We start from the raw sequence: 11,646 nt of genomic DNA, 5'->3' as shown, positions 1-11,646 counted from the left end.
TACACGTTTTATTGGTATGATCTCACTTGTTCTTTATGAATAGTGGTTGATCCCTGACGTCTTGTAGATTAGTTACTGTTTCACAGTGGCACTTGTGGTCACTGAACGTCAGACAGACGGACGTCAGTAAGGTCACTGGACCTCTACACGAAAAGGAGAAGTGCTGAGTCAGGAGAGGTATGTGTGTGGCCTGTGACAGAAGCAATGTGGAAGCATTAAATCACACTCACACGTATGTACGCACACACGTACACACACCCACACATGCACACACACACCTGGCCCCACAAATACAATTCTGTATGCAGCCGTTTAGCATCAGATGGTCTTTTCACATCAGCTGTTCTTTTTATTGGATGCCTCAAAGATGTGTAAACTCTGCAGTAGAACTTGATAAACACACACGTAAAAGCTGCAGTTAGGAGACAAATGTCAACGTGGCAAAGCTCTGTTTAGAATGATTCATCACTGTGATGACCTGAAGGGGCAATTGCTAGGGACTTGAGCATCCTAGTTGACTGTCATTCCACTGAACCTTACAGCACTAGCATCAGAAGTTCTGTGATCAGCACTCTGATATCATTTGGCACTTTATAGTTGATTCCTATGTAATTCTTATGGCATAGAGACTCTTGTCTGGCACTGAATTTGAACCGTCCTCGCCACCCATCAATTTACCACTACTACCAAGGAGGTTTGCACTGCCAGCAAATAGGAATCATAGCCCACTGACTCTTTAAAATATATTATATGAGCCGCCAAGTCCACTGTCCTCTCACAGCATTAGCATCAGCACTCTGACGGCATAGGGCACCGCATAATTGATGTTCATGGCATTAGACTCAAATCAAATCAAACGTTATTGGTCACATACACGTGTTTAGCAGATGTTATTGCGGGTGTAGCGAAATGCTTGTTTTTCTAGCTCCGACAGTGCAGTAATATCTAACAAGTAATATCTAACAATTTCACAGCATATACCTAATACACACAAATCTAAGTAAAGGAATGGAATTAAGAATATATAAATATATGGATGAGTAATGTCAGAGCGGCATAGACTAAGATAATGTAGCATAGTATAGAATACAGCATATACATATGAGATGAGTAATGCAAGATATGTAAACACCATTAAAGTGACTAGTGTTCCATTTATTAAGGTGGCCAGTGATTTCAGGTCTATGTATATAGGCAGCAGCCTCTAATGTGCTAGTGATGGCTATTTAACAGTCTGATGGCCTCGAGATAGAAGCTGTTTTTCAGACTCTTACCATTATCAATTTACCAGTATCAATCATCCTGGCTAGCAAATAGGAATCGCATCCAATATCTGTGATCAAATTAACAGTTCAGGATTCAAATGAGTTTGTAACTCCATTCAGTATAACGTATTTTAAAATAAGTCATCGATAGGTTGCCCATAGATACTTTATGGCTGTTGGCAGAGCCATGAGCAGAGATAACAGTATACAGTTACTGTAGGTCTATTCTACTCTAACAATGATCAGTGACACAACGGTTTGGTCATATCAGCCAGCAGTGGCAAGGGCAGTGTGACAAAGCAGTTTTCATTAGTGATATGGGAGCCCATTACAGGTTGGAAGTTTAAACCAGCCTCAACCAGGAGGATAATCTTATCAATCTATGAAGAGTGGAGAGGACAGAGAGAGAAAAAAGAGAGGGGAGTGAGAGGAGAGAGAGAGGAACAGTAGTGGAGGCAGCTTGGGGAGAAGGTAACCTTAAAGCTTTATTCTTTATTTTGACTTAATTCTACCATTTGGGATGTGAATTACACTGAGTGTACAAAACATTAGGAACATGACAGACGGACCAGGTGAATCCGTGTGTAAGCTATGATCCCTTATTAATGTCACCTCAATCAGTGTAGATGAAGGGGAAGAGACAGGTGAAAGAATGATTTTGAAGCCTTGAGACAATTGAGACATGGATTGTGTATGTGTGCCATTCAGAGGCTGAATGGGCAAGACAAAAATAAATGCATTTGAATGGGGTATGATGGAAGGTGCCAGGCACACCAGTTTGAGAGTGTCAAGTACTGCAACGCTGCTGGGTTTTTCATGCTAGCAACAGTTTCCCTTGTGTATCAAGAATGGTCCACTACCTAAAGGACATCAAGCCAACTAGACAACTGTGGGAAACATTCTAGTCAACATTAGCCAGCATCCCTGTGGAATGCTTTCGACACCTTGTATTTATTATGGATCCCCATTATGGATCCCCAATAGGGGGGAAGGCAGCAGCTACTCTTCCTGGGGTCCAGCAACATTAAGGCAGTTATATAAAATACAAAATATGACATTACATTTCACTACCCTACTACCACAAATCTACAATGCAAAATCCATGTAGAGTCCATGCCCAGATGAATTGAGGCTGTTCTGAGGTCAAAAGGGGGTGCAACTCAATATGAGGAAGGTGTTCCTAATGTTTTGAACACTCAATGTAGATACATACAGTACCAGTCAAAAGTTTGGACACACCTTCTCATTCAAGGGTTTTTCTTTATTTTTACTATTTTCTACATTGTAGAATAATAGTGAAGACATAAAAACTATTAAATAAAACTAATGGAATCCTGTAGTGACCAAAAAAGTGTTTAACAAAAAATATTTATATTTGTCACGTTCGTCGAAAGGAGTGGACCAAGGCACAGCGTGAATAGAGTTCCACATACTTTATTACAAAGTGAAACTTCTCAAAAACAACAAAGAATAAACTAACGTCCAGGACAGAGCGCACTTAGGCACTAACTGAAAAACAATATCCCACAAAGCAGGTGGGAACAAATTACACCTTTAAGTATGATCCCCAATTAGAGACAACGATAAACAGCTGCCTCTAATTGGGAACCACACTCACCAATCAACATAGACATACAAAATACTAGATAACCCCCCGAGTCAGGCCCTGACCTAAAATACCATAGGGAACCCCGAGGGCTCTCTATGGTCAGGGCGTGACAGTACCCCCCCCCCCCCCCCCCCCCCCCCCCAAAGGTGCGGACTCCGGCCACAAATCCTGAAACCAAATTTGGGGGGGGTTGGGGAGGGTTGACTAGCGTCGGTGGCAGCTCGGTTGACTAGCGTCGGTTGACTAGCGTCGGTGGCAAACCACGGATCCGGCCTTTGAGCGGGACTGGACGCCGTGCCTGGACTGGGCACCGGCGCAGAGGAGGACTCCTGCCATGAAGCGGGACTAGACACCGTGCCTGGACTGGGCATCGGCGCAGAGGAAGGCTCTGGCCATGGAGCTGGGTTGGATGCCGTGCCTGGACTGGGCACCGGCGCAGAGGAGGATTCCTGCCTTGAAGTGGGACTGGACGCCGTGCCTGGACTGGACACCGGCGCAGAGGAAGGCTCCTGCCATGGAGCGGGACTGGACACCATGCCTGGACTGGGCATCGGCGAGGGTTGCACCGGACTGATGAAACACTCATCAGGTCGAGTGCGTGGAGCCGGCACAGGACTCTCCGGTTAGGGCGTGACAATATTTGAGATTCTTCAAATTAGCCACCCTTTTCCTTGATGACAGCTTTGCACACTCTTAGCATTCTCTCAACCAGCTTCATGAGGAATTCTTTTTCAACAGTCTTGAATGAGTTCCCACATATGCTGAGCACTTGTTGGCTGCTTTTCCTTCACTCTGCGGTCCAACTCATCCAAAACCATCTCAATTGGGTTGAGGTCAGGTGATTGTGGAGGCCAAGTCATCTGATGCAGCACTCCATCACTCTCCTTGGTCAAATAGCCCTTACAAATCAAATCAATTTTTATTTGTCACATACACGTTAGCAGATGTTAATGCGAGTGTAGCGAAATGCTTGTGCTTCTAGTTCCGACAATGCAGTAATAACCAACGAGTAATCTAACCTAACAATTTCACAACAGCTACCTTATGCACACAAGTGTAAAGGGATGAAGAATATGTACATAAAGATATATGAATGAGTGATGGTACAGAACGGCATAGGCAAGATGCAGTAGATGGTATCGAGTACAGTACATACATATGAGATGAGTAATGTAGGGTGTGTAAACATTATATTAAGTGGCATTGATTAAAGTGGCTAGTGATACATGTATTACATAAAGATGGCAAGATGCAGTAAATGGTATAGAGTACAGTATATACATATGAGATGAGTAATGTAGGGTATGTAAACATTATATTAAGTGGCATTGTTTAAAGTGGCTAGTGATACATGTATTACATAAAGATGGCAAGATGCAGTAGATGGTATAGAGTACAGTATATACATATGAGATGAGTAATGTAGGGTATGTAAACATTATATTAAGTGGCATTGTTTAAAGTGGCTAGTGATACATGTATTACATAAAGATGGCAAGATGCAGTATTCTTCTTCATTATTCTTCTTCTTTATTCATTCTGCTCACACTGCCCTACCCTGTGCTTTGACCTCTTTCTCCCCTCTCTCTCCAGATGAAATCTCGCGTCTTGTGACGGCCGGCCGCCCAACAACCTGCCCGCTTGACCCTATCCCCTCCTCTCTTCTCCAGACCATTTCCGGAGACCTTCTCCCTTACCTCACCTCGCTCATCAACTCATCCTTGACCGCTGGCTACGTCCCTTCCGTCTTCAAGAGAGCGAGAGTTGCACCCCTTCTGAAAAAACCTACACTCGATCCCTCCGATGTCAACAACTACAGACCAGTATCCCTTCTTTCTTTTCTCTCCAAAACTCTTGAACGTGCCGTCCTTGGCCAGCTCTCCTGCTATCTCTCTCAGAATGACCTTCTTGATCCAAATCAGTCAGGTTTCAAGACTAGTCATTCAACTGAGACTGCTCTTCTCTGTGTCACGGAGGCGCTCCGCACTGCTAAAGCTAACTCTCTCTCCTCTGCTCTCATCCTTCTAGACCTATCGGCTGCCTTTGATACTGTGAACCATCAGATCCTCCTCTCCACCCTCTCCGAGCTGGGCATCTCCGGCGCGGCCCACGCTTGGATTGCGTCCTACCTGACAGGTCGCTCCTACCAGGTGGCGTGGCGAGAATCTGTCTCCGCACCACGTGCTCTCTCCACTGGTGTCCCCCAGGGCTCTGTTCTAGGCCCTCTCCTATTCTCGCTATACACCAAGTCACTTGGCTCTGTCATATCCTCACATGGTCTCTCCTATCATTGCTATGCAGACGACACACAATTAATCTTCTCCTTTCCCCCCTCTGATAACCAGGTGGTGAATCGCATCTCTGCATGTCTGGCAGACATATCAGTGTGGATGACGGATCACCACCTCAAGCTGAACCTCGGCAAGACGGAGCTGCTCTTCCTCCCGGGGAAGGACTGCCCGTTCCATGATCTCGCCATCACGGTTGACAAATCCATTGTGTCCTCCTCCCAGAGTGCTAAGAACCTTGGCGTGATCCTGGACAACACCCTGTCGTTCTCAACTAACATCAAGGCGGTGACCCGTTCCTGTAGGTTCATGCTCTACAACATTCGCAGAGTACGACCCTGCCTCACGCAGGAAGCGGCGCAGGTCCTAATCCAGGCACTTGTCATCTCCCGTCTGGATTACTGCAACTCGCTGTTGGCTGGGCTCCCTGCCTGTGCCATTAAACCCCTACAACTCATCCAGAACGCCGCAGCCCGTCTGGTGTTCAACTTTCCCAAGTTCTCTCACGTCACCCCGCTCCTCCGCTCTCTCCACTGGCTTCCAGTTGAAGCTCGCATCCGCTACAAGACCATGGTGCTTGCCTACGGAGCTGTGAGGGGAACGGCACCTCCGTACCTTCAGGCTCTGATCAGGCCCTACACCCAAACAAGGGCACTGCGTTCATCCACCTCTGGCCTGCTCGCCTCCCTACCTCTGAGGAAGTACAGTTCCCGCTCAGCCCAGTCAAAACTGTTCGCTGCTCTGGCACCCCAATGGTGGAACAAACTCCCTCACGACGCCAGGTCAGCGGAGTCAATCACCACCTTCCGGAGACACCTGAAACCCCACCTCTTTAAGGAATACCTAGGATAGGATAAAGTAATCCTTCTAACCCCCCCCCCCTAAAAGATTTAGATGCACTATTGTAAAGTGGTTGTTCCACTGGATATCATAAGGTGAATGCACCAATTTGTAAGTCGCTCTGGATAAGAGCGTCTGCTAAATGACTTAAATGTAAATGTGATGTAAATGTAAATGCAGTAGGTGGTATAGAGTGGAGGTGTTTTTTGGGTCATTTCCCTGTTAAAAAATAAATGATTGTCCTACTAAGCGCAAACCAGATGTGATGGCATATTGCTGCAGAATGCTGTGGTAGCCATGCTGGTTAAGAGTGCCTTGAATTCTAAATAAATCACAGACAGTGTCACCAACAAAGCACCAACACACCTCCTCCTCCATGCTTCATTGTGGGAACCACACATCCATTCACCTACTTTGCGTCTCACAAAGACGCTGGAACCAAAAATCTCAAATTTGGACTCATCAGACCAAAGGACAGATTTCCACCGGTCTAATGTCCATTGCTCGTGTTTCTTGGCCCAAGCAAGTCTCTTCTTCTTATTGGTGTTCTTTAGTAGGGGTTTCTTTGCAGCAATTCGACCATGAAGGCCTGATTCACGCAGTCTCCTCTGAACAGTTGATGATGAGATGTGTCTGTTACTTGGGCTCTCTGAAGCATTTATTTGGGCTGCAATATGAGGTGCAGTTAACTCTAAAGAACATATCCTCTGCAGCAGAGGTAACTCTGAGTCTTCCTTACCTGTGGCGGTCCTCATGAAAGCCAGTTTCATCATAGCCCTTGATGGTTTTTGAGACTGCACTTGAAGAAACTTTCAAAGTTCTTGTAATTTTCCCGATTGACTTACCTTCATGTCATAAAGTAATGATGGACTGTGATTTCTTTCTTTGAGCGGTTCTTGCCATAATATGTACTTGGTCTTTTACCAAATAGGGCTATCTTCTGTATACCACCATTACCATGTCACAACACAACTGATTGGCTCAAACGCATTAAGAAAGAAAGAAATTCCACAAATTAACTTTTGACAAGGCACACCTGTTAATTGAAATGCATTCCAGGTGACTACCTCATGAAGCTTTTTGAGAGAATGCCAAGAGTGTGCAAAGCTGTCATCGTACCAATGGCTACTTTGAAGAATCTCAAATATAAAATATGTTTTGATTTGTTTAACACTTTCTTGGTTACTACATGATTCCATATGTGTTATTTCATAGTTGTGATGTCTTCACTATTTTTGTACAATGTAGAAAATAGTAAAAATAACGAAAAACTATTGAATGAGTAGGTGTGTCCGAACTTTTGACTGGTACTGTATGTACAATGTATGCAAAGTATGAAGTGATTGATAAGCACCAAAAAATATGTTTTATACATGAAGTTGGTATGTAGGAAAGCCCCTGTAGAAGCTGACCACTGAACATTTCTACTAAACAAGGGGATGATTGTGGTATTGAAACTAGGTGGAGCATGAAGCGTACAATATTGCGGGTGGCAGCAGTGCAGCACTGCACGTCCTCTGGACTAATAGGCCTTGCACCCCCTCTCCCCAATAGTCTACCCCCGGACTCTGTACACAAAAGTACGCCCACTACTCTGACCTAGGACACACTAGCCCAGAAACCATAAGTGTACAATCTGATTGTCTGGTCATCATCAAAATAATTTTTGCTCCAGTTCTTTCTGATTGCTTAGTGTGTCAAATCACCTTACTTCCTGGTCATGGTAATTCAGTGTGAAATCTCGAAACCGCAACTATCAGCCCTTCATGTCCACACCCTTCCTTCATTGCCAGCTGGAACCTGAGGTCCCAGTCTCAGTCTGACAGTGCATGACATATTACAGTAAGTTCAATGTCTGTTCCATAGGCGTACTTTAACTTCCAAGCACTATATCAATGTACTGTATGTACTCCTGTGAGCCTACAAAGTAATGTTATGAATGGTTGAATGTTTGAATGGTGAAATGATGCAATTGCTTCCACTTCTTTAGATCCAATCGTTATTTTGTCACGCCATCCCTAAGAGCATAATAATAACCACATAAGAGACGAAACTGAAATGTGCACTGCTTGTTAGCATGTTCTATGCTGCATTGCTATTATGATCTATGCTGCTTTGCTAGTATAGGCCACCCAGCAAACATGACTCCGTTGGCCCTTTGTGGGTATTTGGTGGGCAAGGTGGGCACGGGCTAGCCCACAGCAATCCCACATCTGCCCAACAGTGGGCTCCTACGACCACAACAAGCCCATACCAGCCCGACATGGGTTAGCCCACACCAATCCCCCATCAGGCCAACATGGGCTAGCCTACACCAGCCAAACACGGGCCAGCCCACACCAAGCCCAACATGGGCTATCCCACACCAAGCCCACACCGGCCCAAAATGGGCAAGCCTACACAAATCCAACACAGGCTAGCCTATACCACCCCAACACAGGCTACCCACACCAACCCAACACAGGCCACCCACACCAGCCCAACACGGGCCAGCCCACACCAAGCCCAACATGGGCTATCCCACACCAAGCCCACACCAGCCCAACATGGGCAAGCCTACACCAACCCAACACGGGCCACCACCACACCAGTCCGACATGGGCTGGCCTACAACAGTCCAACACAGGCTAGCCCACAGCAGCCCAAGATGGGTCAGCCTAAGCCAAGCCCAACACGGGCCAGCCCACACCAAGCCCAACATGGGCTATCCCACACCATGCTTAGGGTTATTGTCCTGTTGGAAGGTGAACGTTCACCCCAGTCTAAGTTCCTGTGCGCTCTGGAGCAGGTTTTCATCAAAATCTCTCTGTACTTTGCTCTGTTCATCTTTCCCTCGATCCTAACTAGTCTCCCAGTCCCTGCCGCTGAGAAACATGCCGGCAGCATGATGCTGCCACCACCATGCTTCACCATAGGGGTCGTGCCAGGTTTCCTCCAGATGTGATACTTGGCACTCAGGCCAAAGATTTGGGCATCGACTGGGCACCGGCGCAGAGGAAGGCTCCTCCCCAGTCCAGTCGTCCTCCCCAGTCCAATATTTCAAAAAAATATTGAATTTATTTTTGAATAAGGCTGTAGCGTAACAAAATGTGAAAAAAGGGGTCTGGGAACTTTCCGAATGCACTGTATATACACTGAGTGTACAGAACATTAAGGACACCTGCTCTTTCCCATGACATAGACTGACCAAGTGAATCCAGGTGAAAACTATGATCCCTTATTCATGTCACTAGTTAAATCCACATTATCTACAGTGATTGAAGGGGAGGAGACATAATAAAGAAGTCTAGGGGTATGAATACATTCCAAATGTACTATAAATAAGTGCATATTATGTAAAACAATATATGTAGGATAGCAACAACCAATGTTAGCAGCCTACATGGGGCCAATATTTCGGCCCACATTGGACCCACATGTTTGCCTAGTGCACTCTATGCTGCCTGATCTACATTATGCTGCTTTGCTGGCATGTGCTATGTTACTTTGCTAGCATGCTACTGTATGCCCTACTTTGTTAGCATTCTCTAGGCTAGGGTTACCAAGCAGGTTCTGTGTGGTTTGGTTTTGCTAGCCTGCTGCTCTATGGGCTGGTTACTGGCAGGTGGCTCTGACTTTGACCTACTCTCTCCTGCCAGAAGGCAGCTGACAGGCTGGCCCTCTGCCACCCAGGGACTTAAGCTTCTGCAACGTGCAGCCGGCCATGTATACGCCTGGGCGCAAGCCCAGGGATTAGGCTTGGCTGGGGTGTGAAAGAGAGGGGGGTGGGTGGGTGGGAGTTGTGCAAGGGTTAACCAAGTCTGTCCTCACAGGTCAAGAGCAGCCACTGCTGGGCAAACCAAGAGACCCATTCATAAAAACAGAGAATACTTACTGGACTGTATGCTGATGTGTATATGATCAACTACTTCCTCCAACCACTGCCACTGCCAGCAGCTCAAGGATATCCAGGCCACCCACAGAGTGATGTCCTGCTTCACCAGAGGTTAAATGTGATGGAGTTACATGGCATTTATTGTGTGATTGAGTTGGGTCCACCCAAGCGGGAGGACTGTATTGTGTGTTGCAATTGTTTATATAATGGGTCATTTGAGGTTGTTAATTGGTTTTGGTTCTACGTGCCGGCAGTCGGGTCCAGAGTGTCAATCTGCGTCACTGGTTCTCATTTGCCTGGTCATAATGGTGAGGGACCCAGAGTCTTGGCAAAGCATTTGTCACAAAATAGGAACCAGAAATTTCACAACACCTCCAGTATGACGTCAATATCTAAACACGACAGTGTAAATGCCAACAATCAGGCCACAAGAACAGCTTCTGTCAACTTTTTTTTTAAAGGAGAGTGGTAGTGGAAATCTACTCTCCTTAGGTATTTGTATTGTTTTATTGACAGGGATAGACTTGAATGTAGGCCAAGAGGAGACAGATATGAGGGGAAACAGTCTAGAAGAGCAGTGGGGTCAGTATTAAATCCCATGCAGCCTATATGAAACTGTATGTTAGTTGTATGTCAGCCCCATAGCACTGGGTTCTAGGAAAGCAAGCATGAGATTATTTCATCTTGCTGGTACTACTTTTTCATGGTGAGTGTGACCCATGGCCCCATCCCTGGCACATCCCTACCCTGCCCTCAGACAGTGGTCAGTGGGGTGAGAGAGCAGAGGGGATGGTATTAAGGGCAGTAAGTCATAATGATGGGCTGGATTAATGCCGATGCGAAGATCACCCAGGTTAATCTCCCGCGAGAAGTTTTGGATCAGAATACAGTGATCCAGTAATCAGTATTCAAGCCCAAAGTGCACACAGAGGCAGAAAGCATTAGAGGGGCCATACAATGCATGAGCACTAAAACAAATAGCATTGCACTAACACAATGTCCTTCTCATAAAAGGCACCTGGGTTTGGGTCTAGTCTCCTCGTCGATTTTTCTTTTCCAACCTCCCCGTTGACCAAGTAACACTGCGCCCTATAGGACGTTCTCTGTACCACAACCTCAAAGGATACATGCACTGACCTGGGTTTTCAATTGGATATACTCTATGGATCTCTTCAGAAAAATAACTTGAGATCACACAGTTGGAAGACCTTTTCCCTCATGCATGTAATCTGTGGAATTTGGCTCCATGTAGGTCTTAGCCCAGCATCCTGCAGGGCGGCAGGGTAGCCTAGTGGTTAGAGCGTTGGACTAGTAACCAAAAGGTTGCACGTTTGAATCCCTGAGCTGACAAGGTACAAATCTGTTGTTCTGCCACTGAACAGGCAGTTAACCCTCTGGGCTGTCATTGAAAATAAGAATTTGTTCTTAACTGACTTGCCTAGTTAAATAAAGGTGAAATATTGTAAACCACACGAGAGGAGAAGTTTAATTCACAATGGAGAGCTCTGTACAGATTATTGTCTTTGGCTTATATTAAACGTGAATGTAGGCCAAGAGGAAACAGGGTAGAAGAGCAGTGGGGTCAAGCTACAAGAGATTATACATTTGAATGCTGTGGGGTTTTAGGGAAGCGCTCTACCCTGGCATTTTTATTTCCCCAGGGAAAATTCCCTTATAGAAAGCACCCACTCTTCTAAACTACTTAAGGCTGTCATTTAGCACATGCATGCACAGTCCCAGGCACACACGGGGCACACATAAATACCCAGG

Source organism: Salvelinus fontinalis, chromosome 6 (assembly GCF_029448725.1).
Source record: "Salvelinus fontinalis isolate EN_2023a chromosome 6, ASM2944872v1, whole genome shotgun sequence".
NCBI lineage: Eukaryota > Metazoa > Chordata > Actinopteri > Salmoniformes > Salmonidae > Salvelinus > Salvelinus fontinalis.
The sequence above is the reverse complement of the archived record's forward strand: the minus strand, read 5'-3'. Positions refer to the sequence as shown.